Source organism: Neofelis nebulosa, chromosome 11 (genome assembly GCF_028018385.1).
Source record: "Neofelis nebulosa isolate mNeoNeb1 chromosome 11, mNeoNeb1.pri, whole genome shotgun sequence".
Classification (NCBI taxonomy): domain Eukaryota; kingdom Metazoa; phylum Chordata; class Mammalia; order Carnivora; family Felidae; genus Neofelis; species Neofelis nebulosa.
The window spans coordinates 25,492,798-25,516,521 of record NC_080792.1 but is presented as its reverse complement, the minus strand read 5'-3'; the positions used below and the strand labels follow the sequence as shown (position 1 = coordinate 25,516,521).

Sequence of the window (23,724 nt, the reverse complement as noted above, 5' to 3'; positions counted from 1 at the left end):
TACTGCAAAAGTTGAAACATGATGATCACGGGGAACAGGAACAGATCAGGGAAGTGGAGATTTCAACAACACAACAAAAAGAGTAACAGCTCCGAAAGAATATCAAAATATTCTGACAGAACTAAAATATGCATGGAAATCCAAAAAAAAAAACCAAAAAAACCAAAAACAAACACAAAACAAAAACAAAACCCACTTAACATCTACTTAAGTGAGGCTCATTAAACAAATTAAATATGACCTGATTCTAGAATTGGGCACGCTTAAATTCTACCAGATATTTTAAGGGGTTATTGCTGACAGAAATCTCTTTTAAAAGCAAAGTATACAAAACAACACAAGAGGTCCATGCAATTTACATTATTACATAATGGATAAATCTCAGTTCTAATCAGAAATCTTACTTTTAAAGTACTATAGAAAAATTCTCTTTCCTGACATTTCTTTAACTGTCATAAATATTAACCACGTAAAATGCAATCCTATTTGTTCTTATTCCTTCAACTGAATGAAAGACAAGCCTGACATTGAAATCCAAAGAGGCACAGAGAACTCCCTTCAGACATAACTTGAATCGATCTTCTGCATGACATATCACAATGAAACTGGCAAAATACAAGGATAAAGAGATAATTCTGAAAGCAGCTAGGGATAAGCAGGACTTAACATACAAAGGTAGATACATAAGGGTAGTAGCAGACCTATCTACTGAAACTTGGCAGGCCAGATAGGAATGGCAGGAAATCTTCAATGTGATGAACAGAAAAAATATGCAGCCGAGAATCCTGTATGCAGCAAGTCTGTCATTCAGAATAGAAGGGGACATAAAGGTCTTCCCAAACAAACAAAATGGACGGAATTCATCACCACTAAACAGCCCTACAAGAGATCCTAAGGGGGATTCTGTGAGTAAAATGTTGCAAGGACCACAAAGTACCAGAGACACCAGCACAAGCATGAAACCTACAGACATCACAATGACGCTAAACCCGTATCTTTCAATAACACTGAATGTAAATGGACTAAATGTTCCAACCAAAAGACGCAGGGTATCAGAATGGATAAAAAAAACAAGATCCATCTATTTGTTGTCTACAAGAGACTCATTTTAGACCTGAGGACACCTTCAGCTTGAAAGTGAGGGGATGGAGAACTATCTATCATGCTACTGGAAGTCAAAAGAAAGCTGGAGTACCTGTACTTATATCAGACAAACTAGACTTTAAATTAAAGGTTGTAACAAGAGATGAAGAAGAGCATTATATAATAATTACAGGGTCTATCCATCAGGAAGACCTAACAATTATAAATGTCTATGCACCAAATTCGGGAGCCCCCAAATATATAAAACAATTAATCACAAACATAAGCAAACTTATTGATAAGAATGTGGTAATTGCAGCAGACTTTAATACTCCTCTTATAGCAATGGATAGATCATCTAGACAGAGAATCAATAAAGAAACAAGGGCCCTGAATGATACATTGGACTAGATGGACTTGAAAGATATATTTAGAATTCTGCATCCCAAAGCAACAGAATATTCTTTCTTCTCGAGTGCACATGGAACATTCTCCAAAATAGACCACATACTGGGTCACAAAACAGCCCTTAATAAATATAAAAGAATTGAGATCATACCATGCACACTTTCAGATCACAATGCTATGAAACATGAAATCAACCACAGGAAAAAAAGTCCAGAAAACCTCCAAAAGCATGGAGGTTAAAGAACAGCCCACTAAAGAATGAATGGGTCAACCAGGCAATTAGAGAAGAAATTAAAAAATATATGGAAACAAATGAAAATGAAAATACAACAGTCCAAACACTATGATATACAACGAGGGCAGTCCTGAGAGGAAAATACATTGCAATCCAGGCCTATCTCAAGAAAGAAGGAACATCCCAAATACAAAATCTAACAGCACACCTAAAGGAAATAGAAGCAGAACAGCAAAGACACCCCAAACCCAGCAGAAGAGAAATAATACAGATCAGAGCAGAAATAAACAATATAGAATCTAAAAAAACAGTAGAGCAGGTCAATGAAACCAAGAGTTGGTTTCTTGAAAAAATAAACAAAATTGATAAACCTCCAGCAAGGCTTCTCAAAAATAAAAGGGAGAGGACCCAAACAGATAACATCACAAATGAAAATGGAATTATTACAACCCATCCCTCAGAAATACAAGCAATTATCAGGGAATACTATGAAAAATTATATGCCAACAAACTGGACAACATGGAAGAAATGGACAAATTCCTAAACACCCACATACTTCCAAAACTCAAACGGGAAGGAACAGAAAACTTGAACAGACCCATAACCAGCGAAGAAATTGAATCAGTTATCAAAAATCTCCCAAAAAATAAGAATCCAGGACCAGATGGCTTCCCTGGGGAATTCTACCAGACATTTAAAGCAGAGATAATACCTATCCTTCTCAAGCTGTTCCAAAAAATAGAAAGGGAAGGAAAAACTTCCAGACTCATTCTATGAAGCCAGCATTACTTTGATTCCCAAACCAGACAGAGACCCAGCAAAAAAAAGAGAACTACAGGCCAATATCGCTGATGAATATGGATGCAGAAATTCTCAACAAGATACTAGCAAGTCGAATTCAACAGCGTATAAAAAGAATTATTCACCATGATCAAGTGGGATTCATTCCTGGGCTACAGGGCTGGTTCAATATTTGCAAATCAATCAATGTGATACATCACATTAATAAAAGAAAAGACAAGAACCATATGATCCTGTCAGTCGATGCAGTAAAAGCATTTGACAAAATACAGCATCCTTTCTTAATAAAGACCCTCGAGAGAGTCGGGATAGAAGGAACATACTTAAACATCATAAAAGCCATTTATGAAAAGCCCACAGCTAACATCATCCTCAATGGGGAAAAACAGAGCTTTCCCCCTGAGATCAGGAACATGACAGGGATGTCCACTCTCACTGCTGTTGTTTAACATACTGTTGGAAGGTCTAGCATCAGCAATCAGACAACAAAAGGAAATCAAAGGCATCGAAATTGGCAAAGATGAAGTCAAGCTTTCACTTTTTGTAGATGACATGACACTCTACATGGAAAACCCAACAGACTCCACCAAAAGTCGGCCAGAACTGATACGTGAATTCAGCAAAGTCGCAGGATACAAAATTAACGTACAGAAATCAGTTGCATTCTTATACACTAAGAATGAAGCAACAGAAAGACAAATAAAGAAACTGATCCCATTCATAATTGCACCAAGAATCATAAAATACCTAGGAATAAACCTAACCAAAGATGTAAAAGATCTGTATGCTGAAAACTATAGGAAGCTTATGAAGGAAATTGAAGAAGATACAAAGAAATGGAAAAACATTCCATGCTCATGGATTGGAAGAATAAATATTTTTAAAATGTCAATACTACCCAAAGCTATCTACACATTCAATGCAATCCCAATCAAAATTGCACTAGCATTCTTCTCGAAGCTAGAACAAGCAATCCTAAAATTCATATGGAACCACAAAAGGCCCCGAATAGCCAAAGTAATTTTGAAGAAGACCAAAGCAGGAAGCATCACAACCCCAGACTTGAGCCTCCACTACAAAGCTGTAATCATCAAGACAGCATGGTATTGGCACAAAAACAGACACACAGACCAATGGAATAGAATAGAGACTCCAGAACTGGACCCACAAATGGTATGGCCAACTAATCTTTGACAAAAGAGGAAAGAATATCCAATGGAAAAAAGACAGTCTCTTTAAAAAATGGTGCTGGGAGAACTGGACAGCAACATGCAGAAGAATGAAACTAGACCACTTTCTTACACCATTCACAAAAATAAACTCAAAATGGGTGAAGGACCTGAATATGAGACAGGAAACCATCAAAACCCTACAGGAGAAAGCAGGAAAAAACCTCTCTGACCTCAGCCACAGCAATTTCTTACTTGACACATCTCCAAAAGCAAAGGAATTAAAATCAAAAATGAACTAATGGGACCTCATCAAGAGAAAAACCTTCTGAACTGCAAAGTAATCAATCAACAAAACTAAAAGGCAACCAATGGAATGGGAAAAGATATCTGCAAATGCCATATCAGACAAAGAGCTAGTATCCAAAATCTATAAAGAACTCACCAAACTCTACACCCGAAAAACAAATAATCCAGTGAAGAAATGGGCCGAAGACATGAATAGACACTTTCCTAAAGAAGACACCCAGATGGCCAACAGGCACATGAAAAGATGCTCAACGTCATTCCTCATCAGGGAATGCAAATCAAAACCACACTGAGATATCACCTTATGCAGGTCAGAGTGGCTAAAATGAACAAATCAGGAGACTATAGATGCTGGAGAGGATGTGGAGAAACGGGAACCCTCTTGCACTGTTGGTGGGAATGCAAACTGGTGCAGCCACTCTGAAAAAGTGTGGAGGTTCCTCAAAAAATTAAAAATAGATCTACGCTGTGACCCAGCAATAGCACTCCTAGGAATTTACCCAAGGGATACAGGAGCGCTGATGCATAGGGGCACTTGTACTCCAATGTTTATGGCAGCACTTTCAACAATAGCCACATTATGGAAAGAGCCTAAATGTCCATCAACTGACGAATGGATAAAGAAATTGTGGTTTATATATACAATGGAATACTACTTGGCAATAAGAAAGAATGAAATATGGCCTTTTGTAGCAACGTGGATAGAACTGGAGAGTGTTATGCTAAGTGAAATAAGTCAGGCAGAGAAAGACAGATACCATATGTTTTCACTCTTATGTGGATCCTGAGAAACTTAACAGAAGACCAGGGGGGAGGAGAAGGGGGGGGGGGGAAGTTACAGAGAGGGAAGGAGGCAAACCATAAGAGACTCTTAAATACTGAGAACAAACTGAGGGTTGATGGGGGGGCAGGGTAAAGGGGAAAATGGGTGATGGGCATTGAGGAGGGCACTTGTTGGGATGAGCACTGGGTGTTGTATGGAAACCAATTTGACAATAAATTATATATAAAAAATAAAATAAATGAAATAAACTTTTTGTGGAAGAGTAAACATGGCCAAGTCAACCTTGAAAATGAAGAGTGATGAGAGGGCCTTTCACTACCAGGTATCAAGCCATGCTATGCAGCTGTAACAATAAAAACAGCATGGTATTTGCACACATGAAGAAACAGACAAACAAAAGAAATCCACCTACAAACCAAATGTATGGCTCACACCTGCGGTGTAGACATAAACAATATACAGTAAAGATGGATCCACAAATCAATGAGGACAGAAGAGATTGTACAGAAGCCTGGCTCATTTCACAAAGAAAACAATGATGGATCCCTATCAAAGACCGACTACAGACAGATTAAAGACCTGGAGGTGAATGGTAAAGCTAAAGTTAACACAAGAAAATGTACGCTAAGTTTCTAACAGAAGGACAAAAAAAGGACTTCTTAAATAAAAGCCTAAGAGCACAAACCACAAAGCCAAAAAATACATTTAATCACACCAAAATTCAGGATTACTGCTCAACAAATGAAACCTTGGACAAAGGTAACAGGCAGATGATACAGAGAAGAACAACAAGAAACTAATATCTAGAATATTGCCAGCAACTCCTGCAAATGGCCAAGAAAAAGGTGAGAACTCCACTAGGAAATAAGAACAAAATATATAAACAGTTTAAGACAGTGTGATATCCCTTTATGCTGTAGAAAGCAAAGTACCGGCAGGCATATGATGATATATAAACCCTCATGTACTGCTGATAAAAATATTAACCAGAGAAGTCATCTTTAGAGAGCAACCCATGACCCAAATATGTATATATGCCAAAGAAAAATTCACAGCAACTGGCTGAGGACTGTGCTAGGCAAACTCTAAAACAACCCCCAGTAACCCCTGCATCCTGCTATTCATATGCTCTTATGTACTGCCTCCCCTTGAGTATAGGCTGAATCTAATAACTCACTTTTAACCACTTTCAAGGGGCAATTATCTTACAAAGCAACTATAGCTTGTGCTGGGTACCCTCTCTTGCTCTTTTTTTTTTCCTTTCTGTGGGAGAAGCTAACCACCCTGTTGTGAGCTGACATATGCAGACGTCTACCTGGCAAAGAACTAAGGGAGGCCTCCAGTCAACAGCCAGTGAAGATCTGAGGCCCTCAGTCCAATTTCCCTAGAGGAACAGAATCCTGCCAACATCAAGAAAGCAGGTCTCTCCCTCCCTAGCTGAGGCTTCTGACGAGACCACAGCCCCACCAATAAGCTCAACTACAACCTCAAGAGGTATCTGAGTCAAGAGGCACCACGCCAGCTGTGCCCGCACTCCTGATCCTAACAAACTATGAAACAATTCGTTACTTGTGGCGTTGCAAAGTTGGAGAAAGCCCCGGTGTCCATCACTGAGGAACTGGGTAAGTAAAATGTGGTGGATACACACAATGAAGTTTTAACAGCAGCAGACTAGATGTTCATTTAGTGTCAAGGGTAACATTTAAGAACAGTTCCGAGAGGAATAAGTAAACAGAATGAGTTCTGTAACAATTCTATTTATGTACATTAAAAATATATGTACATGTAACATTTAGTTGAGCATATACATATAAAAATAATGCATTAAACACACTTAAAATGGCTGTTTACGGGAAAGAAGAGCAGCACGGAATGGGAATAAATGAACAGATGAATATCAAATGGAGGGAGAGACGGACCTCACATGAAGCAGGGATGACAGCCTTGAACTGAAGAATGTGATCTATTCAACCCTATGCCTCATGTGTCCAAAATCAGGGACAGTGGGACAAAGGGGGGCATCAGAGGTTGGGAGACATATTGACATGGAGAAATGCTTTGACCAACCCAGGAAACAAAGAACATGCAATAAATTATCTAGCTAGAACATTATGAGGACCGCGATGAAAACACTGACAACAGGAATGGAAAAGAGCAACCAGACTTGAATGATACGGAACAAAATAAAACTAATAGCACTCAGTGACAGACGGTATGCTTAATGTGGGCAAAAAAGGCTAAGACTAATCAAAGAAGACAGGCTTATAGATTTAGAAATCATGGTGTATCAACCTAAATCAAGAACACTGCAAACGGACAATCACTTTACACATATTTACGTGTATTGAAAACGTTCCCTTCTATTCCTAGTTTTCTAAGTTTTTTTTTTTTTTTCATGAATGGATGTTGAATTTAGTCAAATGCTTTTTCCACACTTACTGAGACACTCATATGGCTTTTCTAATTTATTCTGCCAATATGGCATATTATGTTGATGGATTTTCAAGTCTTAACAATATCACATTCGTCCGATAAGCCCCACTTGTTTATGATGCTATGCCCTTTATCATATATTACTGGGTGCAATTTACTAATTTTTTTAAAAAATATGTTTCTCCTACATTGATAAGACATACCAGTCTGTAACTTTCTTTTTATGTAATGTTCGTTAGGTTTTAGTATCAGGGTTATGGTAGCCTTACAAAACACATTACTCATCTGCTTCTGGGACGTACTTTACTGAAATATTTGCCTTGCGACATAATATTGAGCAAAGATAGTAGAACATTATGTATTATATGAATGAATATACATGCAGGTGCTAACAGGCAAAAAATAAAAAAAGCAATCTTGAGAGATGAGATTACAGGTGACTATTTTTATTATTTTTAATTTAAGCTTTTTAAATAGGAAGAGCATGAAGAAAATGAATATAAGAAATGTTTGCTCCCAAATGGCTGTGCCTACTGGGAAATTTCCTTGAGAAACAAAATCATAGTGATGATGGTCTGAGGATAATGTCTAACCTCATTTTAACCATAGGTCTTCTTAATGATACCCCTCTTACTTCACTGTGAGCAATCAAAGTAACAAAGCTTTGTAACTAGGGAAAAACAATTTAGCAGGAGAGTGCCTTAGTGCTTGTAGATTGTAATTGACAAACTAACAGACTGGGTGCTTCACAAAGCACAGAAATGTATTTCTCACAGTTCCAAAGGCCCAAATCAAGGCACCTGCAAATTCAGTGTCTGATAAGAGCTGGCTTTCTGGGTTCACAAACAGTGAGCTTTTTTTTTTTTTTTTTGAAATTTTTTTATTCGTGTTTTTTAAGTAAGTTCCACGCCCAGCGTGGAGCCCAATATGGGGATTGAACTCATGACCCTGAGATCAAGACCCGAGTTGAGATCAAGAGTCGGATGCTCAACTGACTGAGCCACCCAGGTGCCCCTGACAGTGAACATCATTTTGCTGTGTCATCACACAGTGGAAGGGGGACAAGGAAGCTTTCTTGGGTATCTTTTACATGGGCACTAATCCCATTCATGAGGGCTCTGTCCGCATGACCTAATCATCCCCCCCCCAAATACCATCACCTTGTAGGTTAGGTTTCAACATAAGAATTTTGGAAGGACACAAGCACTCAGGACACAAGCACTCAGGTCACAACAATGAGTCAGCCACACTTGTATTACTTAGGGCTCTGCAGAGAAAGAGAATCAATAGTATAGGAATAGATATAGACAAAAAGAGATTTACTATGAAGGACTGACTCACACAATTATGGAAGTTGAGGGGTCCATTACTTGCCATCTGCAAGGTGGACGCCCAGGAAAAGCCTGGTACAGTTCCAGTCCAAACCCAAAGGCCTGAGAACCAGAAAAACCCCAGGCTAAGTCAGAAGGCCCAAGAATCAGGAGGCCCAATGTCTAAGGACATGAGAAGATGGACGTCTCGGCTAAAGCAAGAGAGTAAATTTATCTCTTTCCTCCCCCTTTGTGCTTTATCCATCCCTCAAAGGACTGGATGACACCAGCATGGGTGAGTATGATCTTCTTCACTAAGTCTACTGATTCTAATGCTAACTACTTCTGGAAACACACTCACGGATACACCCAGAAATAATGAAACCATGTCTGACCTCTAGGCGCCCCTCAGCTCAGTTAAGCTGTCACACAAAATTAACCATCACACTTGCCAATCAAAGATGTAAGTTACACTTTTAAATACTGGCTGAGGGCACAGAGTCACAGATTCAGTCTCATTGAAAGCATATATATTTTGTTGTTGTTGAAAGCGTATTTGAAAGACTTTATACGTAGAAATTTTGTTCCTTCATAAGAAACAAACAGCATTCTAACACAGACACCTAGTTTTTAGTGACTATCCAAAGCAAATACACATTTCAGTAAAAACTTTTTACTCAAGATAAAGCTAGCACATACAGTATTTGCTATTCTGATTTCCAAAATAGCCTATAACTATGAGCCAAAACCAAGACTTCCCATATGTCAATACACCATTTACTATGAATAAAAATGTAAGATTTAGAGAACCAAAAAGAACTAATGCCTGAAAAGAAGGGCATCTAGCGTCTCTTTGTTTGCATAGACTAAAAAGCAGTTCAAATACATTGTAGTCACTCAGATTTGATCATGATGGAGACCACAATGATCTCTCTTGTGAAGCATCTACTGAAGAGCTGAGCAGCCACTTCTTATTTGTAAATCATTGTTATACAAGTTAAGAATGGGACTTCATCAGTACAATACCAAACACACAGTGGTACACGTACTGTCCAGACAACTGCGCGGTCTGCTTTCAGAAGGAAAAAAACACCTGAATCTACACCTCAGACCCTACACACTAAAAGAAATCCCAAATCGGTCAGAAGATTAAATCTTAAAAAAAAAGAAAAGAAAATCCTAGGGGCCAAGACGGAAGATTCTCTTAAAACATGCTTTAAAGAAGGCCTTTTGGTGCTTCTATTTTAGAGGGACAGACAAAAATGCTGTGCAGTAAATGAAAAGGTTGTGAGTGCCATGAAGAAAATCACACATGAAGGTTGGATAAGGAGTACATGGTTAGGGTGGTTAGGAATAGTGAGGCTAAGCTGCTACTATAGAAGTCCAAAATGAGGTTTTAAACCAGATCAAAGCTCATTTCTCTGCCACTTAGCAGTCAGATCAAGCAGGATCTACTTAGTAAGATCACTCAAAGGCTCTGCCGGGAAGGAAGCTCTGTCACCCTTTGCATGTGCTTCCAAGTTTGTTCTGGTTACCATTTCCCACCAGAGAGAAGGGAGAAAAGTGCACTCCAAGGAGAGTCATTTCTTTTTAAATAACGTAAGAGCTGTATATATCGATTCCTCCGGTACACCCGTAGCTAGCTGGCAAGCGAGCCTGAGAAACGTCATCTCTGCCTGGACAACCACTGCCCAGCCAAATGCTAATAAAGAGAAGAATGAATTTGAGGGACCACTGACAATCTATCACAGATGTGTTACAATTTTAAGTAAGAAGACTCAACACGAAGCTGACTTTTGAGCAAAGACTTAAAAGCAAGGAGCAAGGAGGCACAGGAAGAGTCTACCAGGGAGAGGGATAAGCGCATGCAAAGGCCCAGAGATAGGAACATGCCTAGCATATTTAAGGAACGCCAAAAAAGCCAGTGGGGCTACAATGAAATGTGCAAGAAGGCAAGTAGAAAGAGAAAGGGTCAAAAATGTTAACAATGAGCCAGTTTATACATCCGAAGGCCTAGAAGCTATCAACGATGGATGAATTAAGACTCTTAAAAGTCGTTTTTGAAAATTTACCACGTCAAAACAAAAGCGTGCTATAAGCAAATAAGTCAAGTCAAAAGGCAAATCTAGAGGGGCGCCTGGCTGGTTTGGTTGGTAGAACTTGCAAACTCTTGACCTCAAGGCTGTGGGTTCGAGCCCCACATAGGTGTAGAGATTACTTAAAAGATTCAAATCTTTAAAAAAAAGAAAGGCAAGTTTAGAAAAAAGAATACTTTAAATTCATATCACAAAGGGGCAATAGGAGTCCTATAATTAGATGGTAATGACAGTTTCACAACTTGTGTGAATTCACTAACGACCACCTAATAATACACTTTCGAGGGGTAAATCTGGGGGTATCTGAATATCCTCATAACAATAATGAGAAAGCTCTTTAAACGCCTGTGTACAAAAGCTGCCTGGATAAGGTGCTGACTGGAAAAAGAAGAAAGTTCAAAAGAGTATGTATAATTTCCCATCTTTTGTGTGACTGCAGGGAGATATAAGAATCTGTGCTCATAACTGCATATGCATCGCATGAACATCTTCGGGAAGGATACAGAAGAGACTAAGAACAGTGGTTACTTATGGAAGCAAACAGAACAGCTGGAGGGATGCGGAACCAGAAGAGGCAGTAGACTGTTCACTTAGGTATTTGGATATTTTAAAAATATGCTCTAAAATTAAATTAATCAAGAACTAAAAACAGAGGACTGTCATAAATGTTAAAATTAAACTTTCATTGATTCACGTCTGCTGACATATTGAAATGAGAGCAAACAAAAACTTAAAACACATTGTGCTATGATGTAGAAGTCAGTGGTCCAAAATTAGGAGACTCAGGGTCTGCCTCTAAGCTCTCTAGTAAACTCATTCTGTTAGCACCAGGTGTTGTATGGAAACCAATTTGACAATAAATTTCATTAAAAACAAACAAACAAACCAAAAAAAAACACCTCATTCTGTTAATTTTAACAAATAATTCCTCTGGGTCTCAGCTTTCCTATTTTTAAATTTGTTTTTAATGTTCATTTCTTTTTGAGAGAAGCAGAGACAGAGTGTGAGCAGGGGAGGGGCAGAGAGAAAGGGACACAGAATCCGGAGCAGCCTCCAGGCTCTGAGCAAGCTGTCAGCACAGAGCCTGACACGGGGCTTGAACTCACAAAATGCAAGATCATGACGTGAGCTGAAGTCGGACGCTTAACCAACTGAGCCACCCAAGCACCCCTCAGCTTTCCTATTTTTAAATAAGTACTTTGGGCAAAATGATCTCTACTGTCATTTCTTGCTGTAACTTTCTATAATGCTCAAAAAAAGGAACTCAGGGTAATGTTAGATTTCTGTGAAAACAAAATTTTAAATGTATTAATTGGCCTATCCTAAGTGCCAAATAATCAGGGAAAAGAGCCAGACAGGCCAATAGTACTTAAAAGAAACCAAAATGGTACCATGCTGAGTGTGGTGGTTTTTCAAAGATGAAAAATGTTTTAAGCTAACAGATCTTTCTTGTTTTAATGTCCTTGTATGATCTTCAGAAGATCTGCATCACACAATCGCCAAAACAAAGTCAACTTTAAAAAGCCAAAGTGTTGCTCTGGCTGCCATATTATCCCAAGAACTTTCCACCATCTGGGCTGGAAACGTCCTAAAACAAGCTACTGTTGGAGCAAGTTATTAATTTCATGTGAAGAAAAAAAGGACAGGCGCCTTGACCTTGCACTGCTCTGCTAGGGCAGAGTGGAACACTTGGATAAAGACAAAAGCCTTCATGAAATGGGTGTTAGTGTTGGCTAAGGACAAAGTCAACGAACACGGAGGAGAAAAACATCCTCCTTTTTTACTTACTATTGGATAAGAAAACGGACAGTACTGTAAATGGAACATATGTTTAACAAAAACAACTGACAAATTCAAAGGATTGAGACCAAAATTTAGAATTGTCACTGTCATGCCACCAAGGATACTGTGAAAGTAAAATACGAGGAAAGACTAAGAAGGAGTGCAGTGTATCACAGATGCTGTCAGTAGTGGTGGGGCTGGTTTTAAAAGTTAACAAAATCAAAGACCTGGTAATACCTTTTGTTTATACAAATCTTAATAGTGGAACAGAAAGTGCCTGGAGACTAGGAGTCAAAAAAATCTGGATTCTAGTCTCAGAACTGTCACTCATTACCTTCATAAGCCACCTCACCTGTCGACTTCATCTTATGTAAAAATCAAGGGGGCAGATCAAATAAACTCAAATATCCATTCCGCCTTTTCGTGGTTTCTTAAAGAGCCAGTGCTCTACATATAACAATGCATCAAACGCATCAATAAAATATAGCCACATAACTTCTTGAAATGGTTATATGGATGTCCAGACTCCAATTATGCCAACTGAAAATGTTGCATTCATAAAACAAGAATCAGAGGAAAAAGAGTTCTCAGGAATTGAAAATGACTGCTAAACCATCTTGTAATGAGAAAATACATGTAAGAATCACACTATGATTTCCATTTTTAACTTACAAAAAAGTTTATGCAATATTGGCGAGGCTCTGGTAAATGATTTTGGTGAGACTATAATTGGTATAATCTAGGGTGCCTGGGTGGCTCAGTTGAGCGTCCAACTTCAGTTCAGGTCATTTTCTTGCAGTTGATGGGTTCGAGCCCCACACCAGGCTCTGTGCTGACAGCGTGGAGCCTGCTTGGGATTCTCTCTCTCTCCTCTCTCTCTCTCTGCCGCTCCCCCATGCTCTCCCTCTCTCTCTCAAAATAAATAAATAAATTTCAAAAAATAATAATTGATATCATCTCTTTAAGGGACAGTTTGGGTTTTTTAACCAAATTTATATTCTTATCAAATTTTAAAATGTACACACTTAATACCAACTCTAAAACTTATATGATGGCTATATCTGTACACACGCATGAAGTTAATTTATGTACATGTAGTATATCACAACAATGGAATATTATTTGGTGCTAAAAACGAATGAGCTATAAAGCCATGAACATGGAAGAACCTGAGATGAATACTGCTAACAAAGCTAACTGGAAAAGGCTACATACTGTACGGTTCCAACTGTATGACATTGTAGAAAAGGCACAACTAAGGAGACAGCAGAAGGATCAGTGGTGGCTACAGGATGAACAGGCAGAGCACAGAGGACTTTCAGGGTAGTGAGTCTACTCTTATCATACTATTAATGGTGGATCCAGGTCATTTCCCGTTTGGTAAAACCCATTCTACGTATGATGCATGAAGAGTGAACCCTAATATGAACTGTGACTTTGGGTGATAATGATGTGTCAATGTAGGTTCCTCGACTGCAGCAAATGTCCCGCTCCGGGGTGGGATGTTGTAGGGGGGTAGGAGTGCTACACAAGTGCGGGGACAAGGATTAGATGGGAATTCCCTGTATTTTCTGCTCAATTTTGCCGTGAACCAAAAACTGCTCAGAAAACTAAAGCCTACTAATTCAAAGAAAAAGAAATAGCATTATTTAGAAATATATATACATAAAGGTATAATAACGGTAAAGATTTCTATAAACCACCCAAACAGTTAAACATCAAAAATGACTGTCTCTGGGGAGGAAAGAAATCAAAGGGATAGGACAAACAGCATTTGTTCTCATCATAAGCCCTCTGTGCTATCTGTTTGTTTCCAAAGCCATGAGCACACATGGATTACCATTAAAATAATTCCATCAGGGGCGCCTGCGTGGTTCAGTTGGTTAAGCGTCTGACTCTCGATTTCAGTTTAGGTCATGATCTCTCTCTCATTCGTGTGTTCAAGCCCTGTGTTGGGCTGGCTCTGTGATGCCAGTGTGGAGCCTGCTTGGGATTCCTCTCTCTCTCCCTTTCTCTCTGCCCCTACCCTGCATGCATGCACACCCTCCCTCTCTCTCAAAATAAATAAATTAAAAAATAAAATAAATAAAATAATTGCATCAGTATCAATGGCTAGTATTAAATATCCACGTGTAATGTAATCTGGATTATACCTGAAAAGAAATTACTCTGTCAAGAATTAACTTATATAAGTGACACAAAATTAAAAAGAAAAAAAAAATCAATTTTTTGCTTGAAGAATTAAACTTTGCAATTATTACTATCGAACTTCCTCATTCATACTTTGCTATCCGTGTACTAATAACAGCAAGAGGAATTAACAAATGTATTCCGTGCCAGTCTTGGTTTTATGACAGTAAAAATTCTTTGAAGGCAGAGAGTCAGTGTTTTCAGGGCCACCTAAGAATCCTGCAAACTGACCTTAGGAAACGCATATCCCTTCTACTCCAGGGACATCATATAGAAGATGAAAGGGCTAGGCTAAAGAAAAGCTGAATTCTCGTTCTAAAAATCCAACGATTATCTGGCTCACAACCTGCAAGGAAAATATGCAAACAGGCAAAATGATAGCCAGGATTCAGGACCCCACTTCTGCTGCTGCTAATCTTTCCCACCAAAGGCCAGGTTGGCACCAGTCCTCCCGGGCAGCCAAACATGACAGAAACTCCCTTCAGTTCCCATATGATTCAGCCTTGTTCTCTGCAATCTCAGACATCATGTGCCCTCTGCCCACTATACTTGTTGGTGACCCAGTGCTGCTCCTTTTCACTGAGAAGTCTAAAATAGGAAAATTAACTCAGAGAGCAAATGTATTCAGTGTTTTTCTTGAGTACTCAGGATGCGTAAGACAATACACTTTTATAATCCTAAAGCATTTTAAAATGTACAAAAGCATCTTCCGGTGCACTGCTCTGGCAACACAGTAGGCAGTGAGAACACCAGGCAGACCTCATCCCAGGTTCAGGGGCTCCCTCTCAGCCGCTGGCCACTCCACTGCATCTAAGCACATGATGTACGGCTTGGCTGTTCCTCCAACAGCCACAGGAGTTGATCGCCAAACTCATGCACTTCAATTTCCGTATCTAAAATGCTGAACAGCTGAACTAGATGTCTTCAAATGTCTTTTCCAAGTATCAATTTCTGGTCTGATCTATCACCCCTACCTTTAAAATGAGAAAACTGAGACGTGGAGGACATCGCCTGTTAGCCGAAGAGTTGGGATTCAAGCCCGATCTTCTGGATTCAGAATTAGTAATGTCTTTCCCTTACCACACAGTATGTCCTATACTTCTCAACAATCAGTTGTGCAATTATGAGCAATCTGAGCACATAACTCATAAAATCAACATGATTTGTGGTACTGGAGGTGTTTTAGTCAGGCTTCCATCAACATGGTAGACCTCTACATATTTTTTAAAAATTTAGCTGAGAACCCCCCTCCTCGCCACACCCAGACTTCAGTAAACATGGTCACGGTTTGGATATTTTTTAAGAACTTAACTGAGATCCCCCCCCTCCTCACCACACCAGAAATCAATTTTCAAACTAAAAAGCTGTTGTGAACTTAATATATAATACTGTCTTGGCATATGAAAATGCTATCACCTTTAATTCGGAGCACGTAATGACAAAAATCCCTAATTCAATCAGAAAGCCATACTAGGCATTTCCCTACAGCACCTACAACTTAAACGCGGACTTGCTCTTTCAGCTACCTGGTCTGCTGAGGCTGGATTTGGAGAAGGGTTTAGGTGTTAACATGCGGGGCTTCTACAGAGAGGCATTTTGTCGATAGTCTAGCCCTTCACTGCCAGCAATGGGTCCTCTAGTTCCCTCACTGTCCCCATCAACTGTAGACTTCATAAAGTAACTGTTCATGGTTTTTCACACTCTCAAACCTTCTCAATGGTAGCATCAAAGTTTTCGAATTTTCAGATTTTCCACAGTATAACATCTAAGCCAATATCATTAGTTTATGGGTCAAATAAATATGCATTTCATATCATTTTATTACATTTCGGAAACCCTATGGATAAAGTGATTTAACAAATAAGATTCTTATTCAGTTTCATCCCTTCCCAAACACTTCCAGAATGGATTTTAGAAAAACAGCTCTAAAAGTACCTTCTTTTACATCTTAAGAAACAGAGAACTCTAAACATAGTCAAATCGTCAGTCTTTCTAAAATTCAAGTCTTTGCCCCATCAAACAACACAGTCCATCCCTAATCTCCCACAAACCCTCTGCTCTAATCAAGCTAGTGGACTTATGAGGACGCCTGGGTGGCTCGGTAGGTTGGATGTCCAACTCTTGATCTCAGCTCAGGTCATGACCCCAGGGTCGTGGGATTGAGCCCCATGTTGGGCTCCACACTGAGCATGGAGCCCCCTTGGGAGTCAGTCTCTCTCTCTCTCTCTGCCCCCTCCCCCACTTGAGCTCTCTCTTGCTCTCTTTAAAAACAAAACAAAACAAAACAAAACAAAACAAAACAAAACAAAACAAAAAACTAATGCAAATTCATTATTTACACTCAAGAGGCCCTGGGCCGGCTCCTCTCTGGCTCTTCGATGGCCGAGCCACTGCTAATCACGACAGTCCCAATGACTATAGCACTCAGCACTGCGCCTCCTCCTGGGCTCTCTTTCTACGTACTTATCCATCTCCAAGCTCTTCAGAAACCACACCTTTCTTTGTCCAGGGCCTAGTAAAGTATAGACACACGGCATATTCCCAATACGGGTTTTTGAGAATGAACTTAATGAAAGAGAGATTATTATACTGTAAAGGGATAATCTGAGGACTACTGAGATATAAAGTTGACTGTCCCTAAACTCAATGGTCTCAGACCACTCAGCATTTATAACTAATCTACCATTTCCTTAAATACTGTCAGACGTTATTTCTCCGTGTTTCTGTTTCTATAGCCCCCTTCTACTACTAACGTCTATAGGACACCTAGTTTCTATAATACAACGTACCATCTGCAAAGGGCTTTGAGCCACTGCATTTGCCATGGAATGTGCCTTAGCACAATACTGTCTGCATACAGACTAGATGAGGACAGACAAAATGCTTTCAGCACACTGGACAGGTTGTGCCCCTACTCTCTCAGCCATTTGACAAATATTTGCCGAGAGCCTACCATGTGCCGGCTGGCCTGAACACTACTGGTAACAGCACTGAGCAAAGCAAATGCAGGCACAGGAACGGTCCTGGTTTTCACGGAGCGTTCCTCCTAATCTTATTTGAGGGAAACAAGCAAGAAGAGTAATAGCTAATATGGAAAGTAGTGGTAAGTGTCGAGTAGAGACAAAAAAACAAAGCATGACGACAAAACAGAGAATGAGAGAGGTCCTATTTCAGGGTGGTCAGAGCAGCTGCTTCTAAGAAGCAGGCCTCCTCGGAGCAGAAGGAAGCATGATGGTGAGGACACGAGCCACGCGGGTACCTGAGGGGGGATGTTCAAGGCAGAAGAAGAAAAGAGGGCAAAGGTCCTGGAGACAGGGAGTGGGCTGGCACGTCCTAAATTAGCAAGGACACCTGTGTGGCTGAAACTGAATGAGTGACACGGATGAGGTCAGCGGAGAGCGTCAGCACCCCCCGTACTCGAGTGGTAGGCAAAGTCACACTGCACGAGTAGAGACACCCAGAAAAAGGCAATCGATTAGGGGTATCTCATCTAAAAGAAGAATGTTCTTAGATTAAATCATAACTGGAAAATCTGCAAATCGGGGTCAGGCTGAGAATTAAACAGCCCTAATCCTCAGCGAGTTCACAGGTTGATAAAGAGAACACAGAAATGGATCTCAGAAGAAGAGGCTGTACATCCGACCTGGGGCCGGTGGGATGGCCCACTTGGAGCCAACCTCACCGGGACCTGTATGGAGTGGTAGCCGTAGAGAAGGGTAGGACCCATGGTTGACAAGAGCATCATCATATACAGCTAAGAGGGATGGCTTTCACAAAAACAACACCAAAGACAGACAAAAAGACAGACAAGTTAAGAAATCCAATTCAAGGGGTGCCTGGGTGGCTATGTCAGCTAAGAATCGGACTCCTGATTTCAGGTCAGGATCGCACGAGGAGCCCCGCGTCCGGCTCTGCATTGCCAGATTCTTGGGATTCTCTCTCTCCCTCTCTCTCTCTCCCCTGCACGCGCACTCTCTCAAAATAAATAAATAAACCTTAAAAAGAAGAAACCCACTTCAAATTCTCAAAATAACTTCTATTTCATAATAAGATAGCCTCAAGAGCAAACCTAAGTATTGGGCCCATCCTGTATCAGATGTTACGTTACTGCTCTGCTGCTGGGGCCCTTCCAAAGCTCAACCACTGGGCTGTGTCACCCGGGTCTCATTCAACCCCCAACAGAAACACCGCGAGGACCGATTCACAAACTCTAAGTGTTACACGTTCAACTCTGTCATGCCAAACCATTTCTTGTATTACACCCTCTATTCATGTATTGAGGAAAATACCTTCCTCTTACTTAAGTTATTCCTTCCCAGTCACTTCGAGATCACAGAGAAGGCAGAGCAAAGCACAGGCTTTTACTGAATTCTAGTGGGATCTACCCAATATACACTGAAAAATGCCAAGTCATGACCCTGGAACGACTTAGTCTTTATTTGAAATATATAAATGCTGGGAGGTATGGAGTAAAGAACGGATTCCTGGAAGATGTGCTATTTTAATCAGGCTTTGAAGATTAGCATCTCATACAATTATTATTTTACCAAAATATCCAACTATCAGAGAAGCAGTTTCCACTAACTCCTTACAAGTCAATCTTTATTACAAGTGAATTCCCACAAACTCTGGGAGTTTATCTAAACTACTCCAGTTGATCCTGATCTCTTAATAATAAATAACCAGTTATTTTTTTTTTTAAATTTTCTGATTATTTCTTTTGAAGGAGAGCGAGACAGAGCATGAGCAGGGGAGGAGCAGAGAGAAAGGGAGACACAGAGCCCCAGTTGTAAGTTGCCCTCGGTGGTTGCTAACACACTGCATTCCTCATGGGGCACCTGGGTGGCTCCGTCGGTTAAGGATCCGACAGCTCAGGTCTTGATCTCACAGTTCCTGAATTCGAGTCCCACATCGAGTGAGCTCGAGCCCTGCTTTGGGTGAACTTGAGCCCTGCTTCAGGTAAAACATGAGCTGGGTGAGCCCACTTCTCTCTCTCGCTCTTTCTCTCGCTGTCTCTCTCTCTCTGCCCCTTGTGGGATTCTCTCCCTCTCTCTCTCTCTCTCTCTGCCCGTCGCTTACACCCTCTCTCTCTCTCTCTCTCTCTCTCTCTCTCTCTCAACAAACCAACCAACAAACAAAACACTGCCTTCCTCCTGCTCTCACCTGCTGGCACCGCACTGGCGTGTTAAACATGACAAGTTACATTGAGGCTGGGGATGGTCAGGTGTGAGAGCATCCCCCTTAAGTCAGAAGTGGATCCACCACACTGCACTACGGTTATAGTAGTTGAACCATTTAAAATAGTAGTTTGGTTTCACATGGAAACCGTTACTAAGACAAACCTTCTTGTAGAATGGAGTTCCAAGAACATTAAATCATCAGAAATTGTTTCAGCAGCTGGTTAAAGCTGAGTGTACATAATATAAGACATCTGGTTGTCTGTGCATTTTCAGTTCATTTAAAAAAGTATAAACACATTAAGACACCGAAATGTTTGATATATTGCAACACTGTCTGCTTGCTCCTCAAGGGTGTTTAAGTGGCTGGTCTATTCATTGCATTCAAGGCTTATTTACCAGCTAAAGAGATTTATTTGTATTTCCATCCACCCTAACTTCACCAAGACATTTTATTAACAAAGGAGAAAAAAAAAAAAAGAATGTACTCACTGAGGATATATCTTAAATTGCTGGTATTCGATAATGACATATGCATAACAGAGATGAAACTTTTAAAAATTAAGTCAAGGGGCACCTGGGTGGCTCAGTCGGTTAAGCATCCGACTCTTGGTTTCGGCCCATGTCATGATCTGATAGTTCATGAGATCGAGCCCCGCATAGGGCTCTGTGCTGACAGTGAGAAGCCTGCTTAAGATTCTCTCTCTCCCTCTCTCTCTGCCCCTCCCCTGCTCATGCTCGCTTGCTCTCTCTCTCTCTGTCTCCCTCTCTCAAAATACATTTAAAAAAAATATTAAAAAAAATTAAGTCAAGAACACACGAAATATCGCACGTACTATGACAAGTAGATAGTAGATGATATAGGGGTTCCCCTTCCCACATTTGACCATATGTAACAGAAACCTGACCACGGTGGCTTAACCAAAATAAGTGTTTATTTTTGTCACTTAAGAAGAAATCCTAAGATAAGCCACCTAGGGCTGGTGTAATAGTTCCATAGTAACATTCATATCCCGGGCTCCTGGGACACTATTCTTCGCAGGTGGCACTCACCATAATGGTTTCAAGACGACCCAAGCACCGCCTCCGCATCCCAGGGAGGAAGAGATGCGTAACGGACAAGCTGAAGGCCTGCCCCCCTCCCCCCCCAAACAATACTGGCCATCTGTTAGAAAAAGGGCAAGAAGGGCCATCAGAAGTGCAAGGAACTGTGTCGCTCACAGAGTTCAACTTCCACAGGACCTTGTCCTCTGTACCCTTCCCCACCCGGTGATTCCTCAGTTGCCTCAGCCCCACCTTCCAAGCTGCACATCATCAGACCAAGTCCCGACAGGGTTTGGTAGTTGTCGTTTCTAAATCCAGATTACAATTCTGGATGCTGGACCTGTGCACAACAGAGGCCGGGAGCCCGTTTTCTCACAAACACCTGGTCCTTCCTGTTTGGGCCACAGGCAAGCAGCACACAGGTCCAGTGATATCACCACATTAACTGAGATTCTGTCCTCATCAATCTCAAAATCTTTATCTTTATTTAAAAAATAATTCCTGGGGGGCGCCTGGGTGGCTCAGTCGGTTAAGCGTCCGACTTCGGCTCAGGTCATGATCTCACGGTTCATGGGTTCGAGCCCCGCGTCAGGCTCTGTGCTGACAGCTCAGAGCCTGGAGCCTGTTTCAGATTCTGTGTCTCCTTCTCTCTGTGACCCTCCCCCGTTCATGCTCTGTCTCTCTCTGTCTCAAAAATAAATAAACATTAAAAAAAAAAAATTTAAAAAAAAAAAAAATAATAATAATTCCTGGGGCGCACCTGGGTGGCTCAGTTGGTTAAGTGTCTGACTCTTGATTTGGGCTCAGGTCATGATCTCACAGTTGTGAGATTGAGCCCTGTATAGGGCTCTGCACTGGGCATAGAGCCTGCTTAAGATTTTCCCTGTCTCTCCCTCTGCCCCTCCCCTATTTGAGCGGTCTCTCTCTCTCTCTCTCTCTCTCTCTGTAAGTAAATAAATAAATAAATCCTTTAAGTGCGCCTGGCTGGCTTGTTTAGTAGAGCATGCAACTCTTGATCTCAGAGTTGTTAAGTCTGAGCTCCATGTTGCATATAGAGATTACTTTAAAATCTTTAGGGGCACCTGGGTGGTTAAGTGTCTGGTTCTTGATTTCAGTTCAGGTCTTGATCTCAGGGTGGTGAGTTCAAGCCCCACACTGGGTTCCATGCTGGGCATGAAGCATACTTAAAAAAATTTTTAAATAAAAAATAAAAATAAAAATAAAATTTTTTTCAATAATAATTCTTTTAAAATATGCATTCTTGGGGCACCTGGGTAGCTCATATTGAGCTTTGGACTTCAGCTCAGGTCATGATCTCGCGGTTTGCAAGTTCAAGCCCCGCATCAGGCTCTGTGCTGACAGTGTGGAGCCTGCTTGGGATTCTCTCTCTGTCTCTCTCCCTCCCTCTCTGTCTCAAAAAAAAAAAAAAAAAAAAAAAAATTTAATGAAAAAGACTGCATTCTCAATGGGGTGATATTACCCGTAAGAGAGTGAAAACTGATTCTTCAGGGGTGAAAAAACTGCATAGATATTATAATGGTTTGTGGCCCTCCAAAGGGCCACAGTACATAAAGATACATTCAGTCTATCTGGGGTATTCAAATTTCATTTGTGGGGAGAGGCAATTTAAAAAATGTCTAAAAAGGCTTTAGAGAGACAATTTTTTTTAAACAAAAGTTGAGAGTAACTGCTTCAAAAGTAACATTTTATAGCATGCAAGAATTGCATTCGGCTGTAGTGACAGAAATCCAGTTACAATAAACAAGTATTTTTCTCACATGAGAAGGGGGTGAAAGTGGCAAGGGGGCACTGGTAGTTGATGACTTTGGTTCAGCAGCTCAATGACGTCAAAGCAGAATTTTCTGTGGGTCTCCTGACTCATGCAAAGATGGCCACAAAGGGGCGCCTGGGTGGCGCAGTCGGTTAAGCGTCCGACTTCAGCCAGGTCACGATCTCGCGGTCCGTGAGTTCGAGCCCCGCGTCAGGCTCTGGGCTGATGGCTCGGAGCCTGGAGCCTGTTTCCGATTCTGTGTCTCCCTCTCTCTCTCTGCCCCTCCCCCGTTCATGCTCTGTCTCTCTCTGTCCCAAAAATAAAAAAAAAAAAAAAAAAAAAAAAAAAAACGTTGGAAAAAAAAAAAGATGGCCACACAATTCAAATTACCTGGTCCCACATTCCAGATAGCAGGAAAAAAGAGCTGTCAAGAAAAAGATACATCTCCTAGCTGAGGCAGGTGCCCTTTAAAAAGCTTTACCCAGAAGTTCTTTGGGTTTTTTTTTTTAATTTTTTTTTTTAACATTTATTCATTTTTGAGAGCGAGACAGCACATGAGCAGGGGACAGGTAGAGAGAGAGAGGGAGACACAGAATCCGAGGCAGGCTCCAGGCTCTGAGCTGTCAGCACAGAGCCCGACGCGGGGCTCGAACCCACGTACCGTGAGATCCTGACCTGAGCCAAAGTTGGACGCTCAACCGACTGAGCCATCCAGGTGCCCCTACCCAGAAGTTTTATTGGAAGATGTCCCCTTACATCTCAGGGATCACACCTATCTTCAAAAAAGGCTAGAAATGGAAATCCAACCTCTCCAAAAGAGGTCAGGAAGTAAGGAAGAAGGGGAGGATGCTGGGTGGCTAACTAGCTGCCTCTACCACATACGGATTAGAGTCTCTCTTACATCCTACTTACAGAGCTCTGTAAGATATCGCTAGGGAGATTAATTCTGTGCCTACCATTTGCTCAGTATTCCTAAAGATCAGTTTATTTTCCCCTTAACATAAAATTCTTATTTTGATAATGCATAGTGAGAGTATAAATATTAGGCAAAAGATACAGATGAACTCCATGGATGTACACAGAGACATACATGAAACGCATACATAACAATACTACACCAGAGGGGCACCT

At 40.8% G+C, this 23,724-nt stretch overlaps 1 protein-coding gene and 1 non-coding gene across 9 annotated transcripts in view; one reads left to right on the top strand and one right to left on the bottom strand.

Moving 5' to 3' along the window:
- The window catches only part of DYM (dymeclin), a 357,662-nt gene that overhangs the window by 247,171 nt on the left and 86,767 nt on the right, over positions 1-23,724 (bottom strand). The gene's annotated exons all lie outside the window — the stretch shown is intronic.
- Positions 6,712-6,777, top strand: LOC131490673 (small nucleolar RNA SNORD69). Its single transcript, XR_009251184.1, has one exon. It is a non-coding gene; the product is annotated as a small nucleolar RNA SNORD69 (small nucleolar RNA).